The sequence below is a fragment of the Emys orbicularis genome, chromosome 3 (genome assembly GCF_028017835.1).
Source record: "Emys orbicularis isolate rEmyOrb1 chromosome 3, rEmyOrb1.hap1, whole genome shotgun sequence".
In the NCBI taxonomy this organism is placed as follows: Eukaryota; Metazoa; Chordata; order Testudines; family Emydidae; genus Emys; species Emys orbicularis.
This window is the reverse complement of record NC_088685.1, coordinates 14,039,450-14,056,392: the sequence shown is the minus strand read 5'-3', so window position 1 is coordinate 14,056,392 and position 16,943 is coordinate 14,039,450. Positions and strand designations below refer to the sequence as shown.

Genomic DNA, 16,943 nt, shown 5'->3' with positions numbered 1-16,943 from the left:
TTGATTACTGTTTAAAGTTGGGTTTTTTCCACATGGAGTCAAAGGTTCCATAATTACACCCAAGCTTTACTAAAGAGAGAAATCAACCCATCAAGGAATCACTTTACCCTATTTGTTGTTTCTTTTTTAATGTTACTTAAAAAACAAAATAACTTGCTAATTGTTCTCCCTCCCTACTAGAGTGCTCATGGGAGAAGTGGACTAGCAGGCAGTCGAGGTTAGTATCATTGGTGGAGCACCAGATGAAGAAAGGGACACAACATGATAAGATGTGTGTGACAGCCTGGAGGCAGGGCTGGCTCCAGGCACTAGCGCAGGAAGCAGGTGCTTGGGGCGGCCAATGGGAAGGGGCGGTACATCCGGGTTTTCGGCGGCAATTCGGCGGCGGGGCCCTCAGTCCCTCTCGGAGGGAAGGACCGGCCGCCGAATTGCCACCGAAGAATGAGGCTTTTTTTTTTTTCTTCGCCGCTTGGGGCGGCAAAAAAGCTGGAGCCGGCCCTGCTTGGAGGCCTCAGGCTCCTACCACACTCCGTCCCAAAGAGGAGCAGAAGAGAAGTCCTCCAAATGTCCTAGAGTGGTTTTGGGGAAGCAGCCAATTAGAGCCCAGCAGGCTAGTATAAAAAGAGCTGCAGGACCCTAATGAATTCAGTTCCTTGTTGGAGCTAGAGGAGTGTGGATGGTGTGGATTTAGGACAGAGCAATGATGGCAGAGACTGGGGTGGGGGAACAAGAAGGAGCTCTGGGCTGGCTGCTGGGACTCAACCAGGACAAGGCCCTGAGGTAAAGTGAAGAATGTGTTGGAGCCATGGGGAAGTGGGCCAGGGAATTGTAGCAGTGATGCAGTTTATTTAAAGAGATGTGGCAGATGGCTGCTATCTATAGGGTCCCTGAGCTGGGACTTGGAGCTGTCATGGGGCCTGGGTTCACCCCAACAGCCACTGAGGAAATGGCTTGGACTTTGAGGCACCCCAGAAGGGGAACTGAACTCTTTTAGTGGCCCAGCAGGAGAGTTGGGGACAGAAAGGTCCAAAGAGGGCATAGACATTGCCTCCAGGGAGGGAGTCCTTGGGCACTGCTCCATATCAGAGCAGGGACAATTTGAGAGAGCCCAGAAGGGGCTGAGAGACAGCTCGAACCAAGGTAGTGTGATAGGTCCTGTTGGACTGATTGAGGATCCAGCCCAGGGATAGGGCTGCAGATAAAGAGACGTTACAGAGTCCAACAGGGGGCCTAACTCAGAAGGGGTTTTTTTTTTTGCACATGGACAGAGTGTGACTTGGCCAGAGGGCTGAGTCACCAAAGACCCGCCTAACAAGCATGGCAGCTGACAGGGGCACCATGAGCAGAGGAAATTGAGGAAAAAACTGCAAGCATGCATAAACTCAACCTGGGGGTGGGTGCTCATGAGAGATGAGTGCACACCGTTTACAATACAGAACAGAGCTGACAAAATAATGAAGAAACAAAATCACAAATCTGTACAAAGCATTGGAAGGATGGTTCATGTAGTTAGGACAGAAAGCTAGGCTAAGCTCCTGCCTCTGCTACTTATTTCCTGTAAGACTTGGGCATGTCATGTAACTCTCTGTAAAATGTGGGCTGATAATCCTTCCTTTATCCCATATATTTAGTGTGTCAACCCTAGATTCTCTTATGTGTTTCTGCAGTGCATAGCACAATAGGACCTTAATCTCTGTAGAGGCCTGTAGGCTCCCTGCAATACAAATAATAAGTAATTATATTACTTGAGAGTATTCAGATGGCCATTGTACATTTGTAAAAATATTCACAAATTTCAAAAGTTTCTTCGATTTTAGGGCACAAGATTACTGACGCAGAAAATCACATTGGGGGATTGCATTTCTTCGCTATTTGCCATCCACATAGAGAGCAGGAAAAAAATACCAGAAGACAACTCACACATCAGAGATTATAAACAGCAAAACTCAGGAAGCAAACAGTTTGTGAAGAAACTTGCAGACTAGAAAAGAAAGTGTCTGAACTATCCAGTGAGTACTTATGAATAATACAAATAAACCTGCAGAAATCAGGATGGGTTTGCAAACTATCTGCAGACAGAAAGAAGAGCTAGACGTGGCAGGAGTTTCATTTGCAATGAATAATCTGACCACTGGACAAATCCATAGCAGAAGAATATTGGGGAAAGTGTTACGGGCTAATCTTGCATTGCTACTGCTGGTGTTGTACTTCCTGCTTGGGAGATAAGTAGAAGACAATGTCATTCTAAAGGACTGTATGTAATGTTGTAGTGGTGTCAGTCCCAGGATATTAGAGATACAAGGTGGGTGAGGTAATATCTTTTATTGGACCAACTTTCATTGGTGAGAGGGACAGGCTTTCGAGCTACACAGAACTCTTCCTCAGGACCTGAAGAAGAGCTGTGTGAAGCTCACAAGCATATCTCTCTCATCATCAGAAGTTGGTCCAATAAAAGATAATACCTCACCCGCCTGGTCATTCTGCAGGACTGTTAATCTGGCACCTTTCACAACTGCTGACTTCACTTAAAAGAAATTTCCTCCAAGCCCTGATCCTGCAATATCAGCCAATTACATTTTGCAGAAACAATGCCAGGGACAATAATACATTATAAAATAAAGACATGAAGCAACTGTCAATACACTAAAAACTAACTCACTAATCCACACTGTAAAATGTTTTATACAGCACCTCTCAGACTCGATGCAATGCAACTTTGTTTGGTCAAGTGTCTTTCATATAAACTGCATCCCAAACCACTTTACAGAGCTAAATAATAAAGAGAGCAGGCAGTAGGTGGGATAAAATACAAACAGCATGGTGCTATGACATTGTAGGGCAAATTAATTAAAGTCTATAGGTGGGAGTTCCAAAAGTAACTCAGGGATTTCAGTGCGAACTTCCAAAAGGAGTTGAGTGTCCAGCTTCCCCAAGGCATAATGGAAAAGTCAAGCCTCATAGTCACAAGGCAACACGAAGAGGGAGACAGAAATTAAGAGGCATGAGCAAGGGAGACAATGTATTATTTATGGCAAGGTTTCAAAGGGGGGGGGTGAGCTGATACAGCGCAGAGATGCAGGGAAGGCTATTTTGGCTAGTGAAGCTGCAGAGATGAAGACTCTCACGCCAAGCTATAGTGTGACACTGCAGAGTGGAGATTGATCCTAGAGAAGTAAAAGGAGCAAGAAGGAGAGGCCCAGATCCTCAACTTCTGCAAGTCAGCTTCAATGGAGCTACGCTGATTTAAACCAGCTGAGGAACTGGCCCAGAACATCTGATTGAAACAGGCAAATCCATGGAGGGGCCTAATTTGCCAGTGCTGTGCACCTGTACTCCAGCGCAAAGTGGGTGCAAGATGCCCCCGGTCAGTCTGGCACCATTTTACATCCACTTTGCACAGGGTAAATGATGACGTGAGTGCAGGGCAAAGCTGAACCAAGCCCACGGAGAGGAATTTTGAACTGAATCCTGAAATGAATGGGAGCCAACAAGTTCTCCGAGGACGGGGATGACCTACTTTCACTAAGTATTTGGGAAAGGTAGACAATAGCTTTCTCTAAGGCCAGGTCTACACCCAGCCGCTAGTTCAGCGGCTGGGAATCGAAGTTCTGGGTTCGATTTATCGCGTCTGGTCTGGACGCGATATATCGATCCCGGAAGCGCTCGCCGTCGACTGCGGTACTCCAGCTCGGCGAGAGGAGTACCGCAGAGTCGACGGGGAGCCTGCCTGCCGCGTGTGGACCGCGTCTGAACCGCGGTAAGTTCGAACTAAGGTATGTCGACTTCAGCTACGTTATTCACGTAGCTGAAGTTGCGTACCTTAGTTCGAATTTGGGGGGTAGTGTAGACCAGGCCTAAGTGCTGAAATCTGGAGACTTGGGACTTTTGAGGGCTTCAGGGAAGGGAGCTCCATCCAGCGGTAATGAGTGTGATTTTTTTTTTTGTAAGGGACAATGCAAGAGGAGATGGCACGGATGAGGATTTCACCGGAAGTGGACTCAAGGGAATACATCGGCAGTTTTGAACAAGTAATAAGTGGCAGATTTGCAGAGCTGGGAGTTGAGGGCACCAGAAGGAGAATTCAGGGGCAAGGTTACCACCAAGGTTGTAATCAGTGGAGTCAAATGGCAAAGGGAGAAAAACAAAATAAACATGTGTTTAAGTCCAATGGCCTACGTGCTATCCTCAATAGGGATGACTTACTGAAGCTGGGCCTTTCTGAATAAAGTTGTACAAGGTTATTAGGAAAAACTTTTTCACTAGGAGGGTGGTGGTTACCTAGGGAGGTGGTGGAATCTCCTTCCTTAGAGGTTTTTAAGGTCAGGCTTGACAAAGCCCTGGCTGGGATGATTTACTTGGGAATTGGTCCTGCTTTGAGCAGGGGGTTGGACTAGATGACCTCCTGAGGTCCCTTCCAACCCTGATATTCTATGATTCTATGAAGATTGGGGGTGCAATGTCTGAGCGCACAATAGCTGTTCTATTTGCCAGAACAGTCACTAATATGCCAGTAGCTAACTCATCTTTAGACAAAGTGTTTAACATTTCTTTAATGATACCTCTCTGATAAGCCTCTCTGCTGCTCTTGAAAAAAAATGTAGTTCTGTCTCACATTCCTTCAGCTAAAGGTCTCAGAGACCTAAATGCTTCTCATGGACCAGATGACTATCCTCCTCTTGGAGGACTGTATCAAATCAGGGAGATTTAAGCAAGTGTTTAAATGCTGAATAAGTACATACATGCTTAATGCTTTTCCAAATCAGGGCCAAAGAGACTCTCTTATGATACAGGAGTGTTCTCCTGTCCTTCATATGAAGTTCCAGGAGTACTGATAATTCCAACATGAAGGGGACTTTGGTACAACATCCATCTGATTCAAAGGATGTCACCCATTATCATAGCATCTCCTACAGTACTCTACCAAAGTGCCAGCAGTCAGTATTTGCCCTGATGGGTCTTGGGCAAATACTTGGGACAATCTTTCGGTGATGGCTCTGTTGCCAAACTTCACACCAGTGCCAAGTGGGTGTAAGATACTACTGACAGAATAACCATTTTCAGAAGGATCACGGCAATGGGGAATCTGGCCCACTGAGCCATCCTGTCTCACAGCCATCAGCTGCACTAGGAAGCGTTGTCAGCATCTGCCTACTTGCATTCTTTTATTGGCAGCAGTCTCATCATTATTATTCATTTTCCTTCTTTTATTGAGTGAACCTCATGAATTTTTAGCACTCCCCATAAAAGAAAGACTGACAGCTGCTGACAGAGGGCCAAGCCGTGTGTGATTTTTTTTTTCCCCTCAGCACACTGCAATCTTGGCTCACATCAACTCTGTGTGTATGTCCATGTATCTGCCATGTTTAAATACTATAGAATCTTGTAGAGAAACATTCCCGGGGTAAGCAATATTGATACTAAGTGGAACAAAACATTTTTTTTTCATTCAAAACATTTTTGATGAAAAATGCCCTTTCTGGGGAAACAAAGTTTTAAAGACTTTTCCCCCCCCATAAAATCTTCTGGGTTTTTTTTTTTTTTTTCCCTGTGAAAACCCAAACTGCAAAACGTTTTGGTTTAGGCTTTTTGCCCCTTATTCTTCCTTTCTCTTCCCCCCCCCCCCCTTTTGTCCCCATTTTTCCTTTTTGTCACTGGAAGATGACGAAACTACGGAAGAAAGGAAAGGAAAAAACAAAACCATAAACGCAATGTTCTTTTGGATTTCAAATATTATATACTTTTTTCTTTTCTTTTTTTAAACAAAAAACAATTTTTTTAATTGGGGGCGGGGGGTACTTCAAAAAAATATGATAATTTTACATTTTTTCCACAAAAAAATACTTACCATTTTCCCATCAGCTCTATTAATAAGCAGAACTGGCTGAAAAAAAATTATTGAAACTTTTGGTGATGGAAGAATTGGTTTTTCAAGGAAATGAACTTTTTTGTGGAAAGTGTCTGGTTTTCTGAGAGAATTTTTGATTTTACATTGAAAAATTGATTCCCCTCCTCAGTTTTTGCCTGAACATTTTTGGGTATTGAGTTTTCATTTTTTCAATGGAGAGGTGAAAATTCCCACTGAAAACTGCCAAAACCCAAATCGTTTCATTTTTATCTAATTTTCCACTAAAAAATCCCATTTCTGACCACATATACAATTAGAGTTATTACTCTCATATATTTTCTTGAATTGATGACACAGTAGTGATATAGTAGTTATTTGTACATTTGGTACGTTAGGAGTAAAAGAACAACTGGATACAAAATCTTCTACGTCTAACTTTAAAATGTTTAGGTTTTTTTCCTAGTAAAAGTGAGATTAAACCTAGCAGATTCTTCATTTTTTTTCCATGCACAACTGAAAAGGTGGAAGACGTGATCCTTAACTCACAGAAATCAACATTGGCATAAGCTGCACTTCATCGGCCCTCAATGGACCAGGATCAGAGGAATAGAAAAGTGGCATAGAGTTTCCTTTCTCCCCCCAGCTGTATCAAGTGTGAGGATTTAGCCAACTAACTTCAATTGGGTTAGTACAGAGAGATTGACACCAGTGTAGCTGAGAGCAGAGTATGACTGCTTGCAGTGGTAGAGACTGAAACAGTGAAACCAAACCTGACTACAGGGAGCAATGTTAAGTGACGTGGATGTCCTAACATCTCTGTTATAGAGAGTAACGCTCTGGGGCTCAAACAACAAACGTTTTACTACATGGCCTGCAATTTGACTTTAAAATAGTTCAGTCGTTGATGGCCTGGTAGTCATTGATTTTTTTTTTTCACTCCACTGCTCAATAACAAACCAGGGAAAAACAACGAGGAGTCCTTGTGGCACCTTAGAGACTAAAATTTATTTGGGCATAAGCTTTCGTGGGCTAGAACCCACTTCATCAGATGCATGAAGTGAAAAATACAGGAACAGATATAAATACATGAAAGCATGGGGGTTGCTTTACCAAGTGTGAGGTCAGTCTAATGAGATGAAATCAATTAACAGCAGGATACCAAGGGAGGAAAAATAACTTTTGGAGTGGTAAGAGAGTGGCCCATTACAGACAGTTGACAAGAAGGTGTGAGTAACAGTAGGGAGAAACTACTATTGGGGAAATTAAGTTTAGGTTTTGTAATGACCCAACCACTCCCAGTCTTTATTCAGGCCTAATCTGATGGTATCCAGTTTGCAAATTAATTCCATTTCTGCAGCTTCACGCTGGAGTCTGTATTTGAAATCTTTTTGTTGAAGAATTGCCACTTTTAGGTCTGAGTGGCAATTCTTCAACAAATGCTCATCTCCCTAGGCTCTATTCCCTCCAAGCCCCCGATCCCAAGGAGAACTCCCCATGAAGATCAAGGATGGGTGGTGGATGGTCCCTTGGAGATGGCTGAGGTCTGAGTCTGCAGGCCCAAGAAAAGATCTGTGCACAGAGAATTCCTTCAGCATGCTCTCTGTCTTTCTGCTAGCATTTTCCTTGGACAACAAAGCATACGATAGAAATATCAGTGTTGGGGAAAATACCTGTTTAATGACCGGGTATCACTGATGGAAACAGGTAGATGTGCTGTTTGAAGACAGGAGGATACTGTGATTTATCCAAGTTCTTCTTCACCAAAAGGACTGCACTACAAACACTCAAAAGTGCTGAAAAATAGATGACTCTGTAGAGCTCCTTAATTATTTAAATTCATTTTTAATAATTAACTGAGCTCAGGAAAACAAATCTTGAGATTTGAAGCAACAGCTCCACAGTTAAAGGGACAATCAGATACTTTAGACCCAAAATTTAGATTTGGGTAAAGAGGGAATAAAATATACTACTAAACTAATTAATAGAAATGTATTTAAATACTGAACCCTGAAGAGCACAGCACGATGCTACTACAGGTCAACCAGGGATGAAATTAACTCTAAAGCAGCATGTTAAAGTGGATTAAATCATGAAGCTAGGCTCTAGGAACAGTTCATCTCCAATCCTGGCTCTGTTGCCACCTCACACTGTGGTTTTCAGCAAGTCACTTAACCTCACTGTGACTCAGTTTCTCCACCTGCAAAAATAGAATAATAATACTCAACTACCTTCTGAATTAATAGTAAGGGTCAGATCCTGTGAGTACTGACGACACTAAACTCTTCTTAAACTTAATATCAGCTTTGACTATGCATGAACCCTTAAATTTTGCACAGGACTCTCAAAATGTAAACCATCTTAGAAGAGCTAAACATCATTCCTGAAAACAAAGCGATACTGACCTGTTTAGATTCACTCTCCTATGTAAGTGAAATGCAAAACTTAGACAGAGTGTCAATGGTGACAAGTATGTAGGGGGCTGATTCTCCAGTGGCTTGCAGTCTTCTACAGTTGTGCAAAGTGAGTGTAAAACGGTACTATTTGGGCTATGTTAACATTTAAACCTCGACACTCCATTCACCTTTCCTACAATACCAGCAGTATCTTGTAGGCAAAATCCTAATCGCCTTCAGACAATTAGACCCAGTAAAATCATTAGCTCAGATCCTGGCCCCACTGAAGTCAATAAGAGCTTTGCCATTGACTTCACGAGAGGATTTGGTCTTTACAGAAATGTCTTATAGTACAAGACTTGGGCCCCAATGCAGCAAAGTACATAAGCATGTGCATAACTTTAAGCAGGTGATTAAGTCCATTCTTAAGTACCTTGCTGAATAAGCATGTGCTTAACTCAGTTGGACTGCTCATGTCTCTAATGCTAAGTGAAAGACAAGTTGGGTGAGATAAGCTCTTTTAATGGACCAACCTCTGTTAATGGAAGGGACAAGCTTTTGAGCTGCACAGAGCACTTCTTCAGGTCTGGAAAAAGTAATCAGAGTGACGCAGCTAAATAGAAGACCGGACAGAATGTTAAACGTACACAGTTAACACACGTTGCAGGACACCAGTTAAAATGAAGTGGGAAATTAACACCTCTGCAGTCATAGGACAAAGGAGGGTGAGTCAGTTATAAATGTGTTGTAATGAGCCATAAAAGTAGTGTCTCTGAGCCCATGATTTCAGGTGTCCAGAGAGTTACGAATGTAAGTCCCTAAGCTCTTTTGAAGGCATTGTGCAGGTTTCCCTTGGGGACAAGAATTGAGAGATCTGACATGGAGAGATCGCTTTGTGCACGCTTTTTGTTAAGCACATGTTTAATGGCTTAGCTGGATTTGACTTATGACACAGTACTAACCTTACTTCACCTTATTTCTAACACATAGTTCCTGAAGCAATCTGTTGAATACTCTAAGCGTGAAAAAATTTAACGTCAGCAGTTTTGTGTGATCATACTGACCGAAATAGGTTTAGGTGGCTTCTTTAACTCCTTAGAACATGGAAAACATTAGCGCGGTTAGGTTTTTTTTCAAATGGGGGTTCCTAAAATTAGGCAATTGCATTGATATTTAAGCATCTAAATATAAATGGCCTGATTTTCAGGGATCTGGAACACCTGCAGCTCCCATTAATTTCAATGGTATTTCTGTGGCACCTTGTGAAAAAAATCAGGCTGCTTCAATTTAAGTGCCTAAATAAGGTTCCTAACTTTAGGCACCCAACTCTGAACATGTAAGCCCAGACGATTTTAAAGTATTTTCAAAAGGTTTTCAAAAGGGCCTAAATAACTCTGGAGTCATCACTCCCTTTGGGATTTGACTTCCTAAGTCATTTAGGCACTTTCAAAAATTCTACCATTCCTGATTATGAATTGTGTCCAACAAAAGCTATAAGTCTCCTTTAGACTGAGAGCAGTGATAGCAGTGGGTTTCCTTGTATCATTAATTCACCAGCCGCATCCCTGGACTCATTTATAAAACTGACCACATGCCCAGCCTTTCTGCCAACCTCTCAGCATGACAGAAAAGAAAAAATAAAAATAAAAAGCAGTATTGATCTCAGCTGTGAAACACAGTACCAGAGCCCACTTTTCCTCCCAGTGAAACGCTGCACCAAATAGAAGAACTCTTTTAAAGAACCTTCCCTTTCAGGGAGGGATGTCTGAGAAAGAAATTTATTTTTATGTGCTTGTATTATTATTAACCTAGGGGGATAAATCCATTTTTTCTGACCTAAAAAAAAATAAATCTTCCAACTTAAAACAAATCGTCAGCACTAGGAATGCCAAGAGAGACCAGGACTGATACCAGCAAATCAGGTATAGAGTTTGATATGCATTATTTATAGTAAAATAAGACTTAACAGCCCCACCTGAGATCAGGGCCTCATTGTGCCTAACACTGTTCACACACAAAGAGCCTGATCCAAAGCTGTCTGAAGTCACTGGGAGTCTTGCCATAGAATTCAATGAGCTTTGGATCAAGCACGTAGTGAGAGACGGTCCTTCCCTTAAGAGTTTACAATGAGGCTCCGATCATGCAATTCACAATGCGCTGGCATACGGGTGCAGGGTTGGATTCAAAATACACAAGACAAAGAATGGGAGAAAGGAAATATTATCCCCATTTTACAGATGGGATGTTGAGGCACAGAGATTAAGTGAGTTGTCCGTGGTCATTCAGGAAGTCTGTGGCAGAGCTGGGAAGTTAATCAGATCTTGTGAGTCCCAAGCCAGTTCCTTAAACACATAACCATCCTATATTACAAACAACAGACTGACAGAGTATCTGCCATTAAAAAGTCAACACTCACTTTGCATTTATATAGCATTGTATAAATTCAAAGCACTTTATACAGACATTAACCAACTGATTCTCAGAGGTAGGTGAGAAAATAGTATCACTATTGTTCAAATGGGGAAGGTGAATCCATTAACTTGAGTGGAGAGAGGCACAAAGAAGGAGTTGCAATAATGTTAAAAAAAAAAAACTTGGCAGCATACTCAGCTCTGGGTAATCTTCCCATCACCACCGAGCACAGCCATGGGTTGCAGATAGTGGAACAGCCTTCAGATATGATATAAGCAGAGAGTCCCGTTAATTAAGCAGTCACAGACAATCTGATGACAGTACTAAAATTGCGTGGTGGAGCAGAACGTGGCACTGCTGGCCATATAAAATACCACAAAAGCCCAAAGACGGTACTGTACATGGCAAACGTAGGCCGCCATTACATAAGTCTGAAGCAATCCCAACGAACTACAAAATATGAGTATTGCAGCATCAAGAAGGTTTACACCAAGGTTTCATCCTTTTCCCGCAACTATTGAACTTACACACAGAAGGGGAAAGTTTAGACGACACCAACTAGGGTATACAGGTCAATAGCATGTACAACAACAACATCATATAAACCAATGACCAAGCTGGCATCATTTCTACTAGGAAGAATTTCAGAAAATGCTTATTGCAGTGGATGATGCCAACAAGAAATATGGAATGACGATTAATGTTGGGAAGACAAAAAGTATGATAAGTAAACACAGTAATGTACTCGGCAATAGCTACATCTAGACAGTAAAGTGGTGAAACACGTGAATTGTCTCCCCTGTTTAGGGTTTTTTATAACATCAGACAGAAGATGCAATGAAGAAATCAAGAGAAAGATACAGCTTGCAAAAAACACATCCAAAGACGTCTGTGCTGTGGAAAGTTAAAGTTACACATCCGCGCTAGATTGCTGAAGTGCTACATATGGTTAACCCGCCTGTATGGAAGTGAGAGCTGGACACTTTAAAAAGACCCAGAGACCCAGGGTATGTTTACACTTAACCTGCTACATCAGCACAGCTGCAGCACTTCACTGTAGACAGTACCTACGCCGACAGGAGGGGTACTTCTGTCAGCATAGATAATACACCTCCCCCAAGAGGCAGTAGCTAAGTCGATGGAAGAATTCTTCTGTTGTCCTCGTGCTGTCTACACCAGAGTTAGGTCGGCATAGCTGCGCCTCTCAGGGGTGTGAGTTCCCCATGTAGACCAGCCCTCAGACGTTCGCCTTTTGGTGTGAAGAGAAGAATGTTAACATTTGCTGGATAACCAGCCTACAAATGATGAGATAAGGATAAATTTTAAAAGAGCACAATTACTTGAGACCCTAGGTTAGAGAAGAACATCCTTCTGCAGAAGTATTGCCTGCCGATCACTGAGCGACTTGATCCGGCGTTCATGCTACCAGGCAAGATCACAGGCAAACCAGGAAGAGCAAGAAAGAGATCCAGCTACATCCGAAACATCACCGGAGGAGTGGCATCCAAAGGAAAGTAAAAGTTTTGCAACTGTGACACAATTGCAAAAGATGGAAGATGGTGGTCGACAACCTCCCTATCACTTGTAGAAGAAAGAGTCAGTTTAAATGGTTAAAGTTATTTTTCCCATGACCTAGGGACCTCCTAACTCTCAGGACTGTGCTCACTCTTCCAAACCACGTTGTCTTTGCAGAACAAGAAATAACCACAGTGTCACAGAATATACACTGACTGTTTAATGATGAACACTGCCATTTTGGGATGCACCAACAGGGGAAGCATATCACAGAAAAGGGAAGTAATTCTCCCTATATGCCTCTGGGATTTGGTGTTCAGCTCTCGGTCCCTTAAATGCAGAAAAATGTAAAGAAATTGATCAGGGCTGGCAGGAATATTGGAAGAATTAACAAATAGAGCTGGCTGAAAAATGCCAATTATTTTTATGAGAAATTTCACCAACATTTCATGTTTTTGCAATTTCACCCAAAAACGTTTTGGTTTTTCAACAAAAAATGAAACCAAAAAATGTTTGCTTTTCATAAACCATTTTCAGTAAACAAATTATTCTTAACAAAAAAAAAAATTACCTAAAACTGAACTGAAAAATTTTATTTTACTGAAAACTTTTTTTAGTAACATTTTGTTTCCAATTTTTCTTTAAAAAAAAAAAAAAAAAGGAAATTTTTTACCAAACTAAAAGAATGTTTTTACCAAACTAAAAGAATGTTCATGAAAGATTGCAGAATAGTCTTCCAAGGGAAGTGAATGAAACTTTAACATTTAAAATGACAGTGTCTAAAACTCTAGCAAGGGTCATACCTGAACTATGGGCGTTATAGCTATAACTAGGCTGCTGTATTGTAGACACTTCCTACTTCAATGGAAGGGGGCTTTCTGTCACTCTAGGACGGGTTCTCAAACCGGGGGTCGCGACCCCTCAGAGGGTCGCGAGGTTATCATCTGGGGGGTCGCGAGCTGTCAGCCTCCACCCCAAACCCGGCTTCACCTCCAGCATTTATAATAGTGTTAAATTAAAAAAAAGTGTTTTTAATTTATAAAAGGGGGGGGTCGCACTCAGAGGCTTGCTGTGTGAAAGGGGTCACCACTAGAAAAGTTTGAGAACCACTGCTCTAGGAAATCCACCTCCTTGAGCAACAGTAGCAAGGTTGACAGAAGCATTCTTCCATCGACCTAGCTGCATCTACACCAGGGGGTTGATCGGCATTTTTCACACCCCTGAGCACCATAGCTACATTGACTTATTTTTTGCATGTAGACCAGGCCAAATACACAATGGGGAACAGCTCTTCATTGGCTACTACGGATGGTAATCTCAGTAAGTCACTCCAGAGTGTATATTACTAGATGCATACTTTGGGCCTGATTCTTCTTTACAGGCCTCTTCGCATTGCTCTGGAACTGTAAAGTGGTCTAAAAGTGGCCCTACCAAAGCAGATTTATGCTATCAAAGCAGATTAAAAGGGATTTATTTGGGCATAAGCTTTCGTGGGTAAAAAACCACTTCTTCAGATGCATCTGTTAGGTGCCACTGGACTCCTCGTTGTTTTTGTGGATACAGACTAGCACTGCTGCCCCTCTGATACTTGACACATTCAGTTAAGGTTACTTTTATTTTATATTCTCAAACAAAGAAAACCTCATTAAAGAAAGCAATGGTTGAAATGTAATTCAATAGATTCCAGCTATCAGATATAAAATTATCTTTCCAAAAACTACACAGCTTAATTAATAATAATAATTATAAAAATCGTGTTAAACTGTCTGGAAAGTAATGCCTAAGAAATCCAACCTGTTTCCCAGAGACATGTAATCATCTTTCATTACTCACTCTGACCCCATCTAATTTACACTCCCTACCCAAACTTAACTTTGCCCTTCCTAAAATTTGGAAAGGTTAGAAACAGCAAATGACTAAGCGGGCACTGGGAACACATCCCTTGAAAAGGAGATGGGATTTTAATTTGTTGTTAGATTTTAGCTACCGCTGCTCCATAGTTAATATACAAAAACAGAACACACAAAATCACAGTACATACCCCACTTTTCTCATGCAGCTGAAGGCATGGATCTGAAGAACTAGTCCTCAGCATTCACTAACAGCCTACTAATTCACACCCCGGACTGAGGTATTGGGTCCCCCCCACTCATTTAATTTTAATCCTCAGTCTACTCTCAGTCTTTGCACAAAGTCTCTACCTTGCATTTGAATTAAGGGAGCTCTGCTTTTCCTTCAGCACAACTTCTAAAGACAGGGAACAGTTTTCTGCTCTGAGAGAAAGTGGGCGATATTTTTCCACCCTCCTCTACTACTCCAGGCCAAATTTCTATGTGTAGGCAGCTCTCGCTGAAACACAGCTGCTTTTTCTGTCACTTGTACGCCACAGCCAGTGCAAAAAGCTTTTCATTCATGCCCTGCAGGGTCTTTTCTTATACATAACTGCTTAACTGTGAGGACATGGAGGAGGAGTATATCCTTCCTCAGTATCCCGCCCTGAGGAACCTGGATTGCCCCATGCTCCTGGAAGCTCCCTGAGTGAAAGCCCCCTCCAGCTTCCCAGTATCAAAGAAAATATGAGACACAGCAGCAGGGGGAGGCAGAATGGAGAAGAGAATTCCTGCTGCAAGAGGGAGGCAGATGGGTTTGGGATTTTGTTCTTCCCAGTAGTTACAACCCAGCATCATCTGCCATCAGCCACAGGACAAGGCTGGGGTGTGGTAAGGAGAATGGGCCAGTGAGTTGGGCAGTGGCTTATGATTCGATCCATCTGGCTTCAGATCCCCACTCAGTCCTGTGTGACCAGCCCAAGTTGCTTGAGGCGCAGAGCAGATTAATTTCCCACTGGTACCACGGGGAGAATGCATTCCCAGAGGGGTGCTGTAAGGATAAAATCCATTGATGCAGCTGGCTGGAAAATGGAAATGCTGAAATTTGTTTTCACTCTGAATCAGAACAAAAAGTCTAATTTTTGAAATTCACCATAGAACAAAAATCCCCCCAAAAGTTGATTTGGAACCATCAGATGTTTTCTTTCAATAATTATTTAATTTTGATAAGGTAAAAATATTTTATTTGGATAATGCTGAAACATAATATAAAATATTACATATATAAATATTATATATATATATATATATATATATATATATATATAATATTAAAATGTATATAAGTCAAAATGACATAAAATGACATGATAAAGTTGAAATTAAATCTTTTTACCTTATCAGAATAAAATATTTCATCATCACTGAACTGAGAAAGTAAAAATGAATAGTGCTGATGTTCTTCCATTGACAATTTAATCAGAATAGACACATCCCCATTAAATGTTTTGATGTTGATGAAACTAATATTTTTTCAATCATATTCATCCATTAATGATTGAGATTGCTCCGATGCTATACTGATGAGGGCTATATAAACACACATATATAGAGAAACCCTCTTCATTGTTCCTTTCTAGCTACAAAACATCCTGGAGAACAAGGATTTTCCATGTGACATTCCCTGGATGCTAGTAACTTCCCAAAGGGATTCCTTTAATCAGTGTTTACCTGGATATTATACTAACTTAGTGCCACTGTAAAAAAAAAAAGAATAAGAAGGGAAAAGATGTCTCAGCTTTTGTGATCCCTTTGCATAAATGAATGAGCCAATAAGTATCACACAAAACACACAATGTGCATAAAAATATCGCATAGCCAAAGGTATGATACAGGAAAACCTCCTTTAAACTGACATGGTGTTGCACCATTAACAAACCGCTTCAAATACGGCAGCTAAATACTGTACATGCTCATCAATAGTTGCGCACAGCTGTTAACATTTTACATTATTGCCAGTTAATCTACAGAGCTGCTACTGAACGAGACAGGGAATGTCTGCCTGCAGGAATGAGAATGCAGGGCAGAATGATCATTTAAATGCTAAGATCAGTTAGCTACATCCTCACCATGTGAAGAAAGGGAATTAGACACATCGACTCTGTCATTGTCAAGGGAGCGGGTGAAAGTTAGAGATGAACAAAATGATTTGGATAAAAGAAAAGCTATATGATGAGTTCTAATCAGGACCTCGGGTTAGCACAGCCTGGGGCTTTGGGACAGTTCTGACCTAGACCCAGACTCTTCAGCTTTGCAAACGTTGCCAAACTTTCTCCCATCTCCATCCAGAGCCTGAAATTCAAACTAAAACTTTTGAGATTTGAAAATTGTTGCTTGACTTTCATTTTTTGCTGTGCACCTCCATTTTTCCTGATATCTTGCTTGCAGTTGGAGCCAGAAGTGGAAGCACTGATATATGGGGTGCTCTGATGAGATTCCTAAAGGTTTATAATGTTTCTCTACCTCCAAAGCCCTCATCTGCAGAGACCCCCAAGATTCAACCTTCTTACCCATTGTGGTAATCATGGGAGAAAACATAAGACCACATGCCAGAAGCATGCAGACAACACCCATCTGTAAGGCCCAGTCTACACTAACAAGGTAAGTCGATCTAAGTTATGCTAGTTACGTTATTTAAATTATGTAATTTAAGCCAATGTAGTTTAGATTGATTTACAGTGGAGTCAACGGGAGATTCTCTCCCTTCAACATAGCTTCTGCCTCTTGGGGAGGTTGAGTACTGAAATCGACAGGAGAGCGCTCTCCCATCAACTTAGCACGTGTTGACCAGACCCACTAAATCGACGCCACTGCATTGATGGCAGCGATGCCGATTTAGCTGGTAGTGAAGACAAGCCTTCAGTCTCCTCACATCAGATGCAGATAATG

General features: G+C 41.7%; 1 protein-coding gene across 1 annotated transcript in view; it reads right to left on the bottom strand.

Annotated features, from left to right (window-relative positions):
* Positions 1–16,943, bottom strand: part of PKHD1 (PKHD1 ciliary IPT domain containing fibrocystin/polyductin) — a 382,916-nt gene that overhangs the window by 206,807 nt on the left and 159,166 nt on the right. The gene's annotated exons all lie outside the window — the stretch shown is intronic.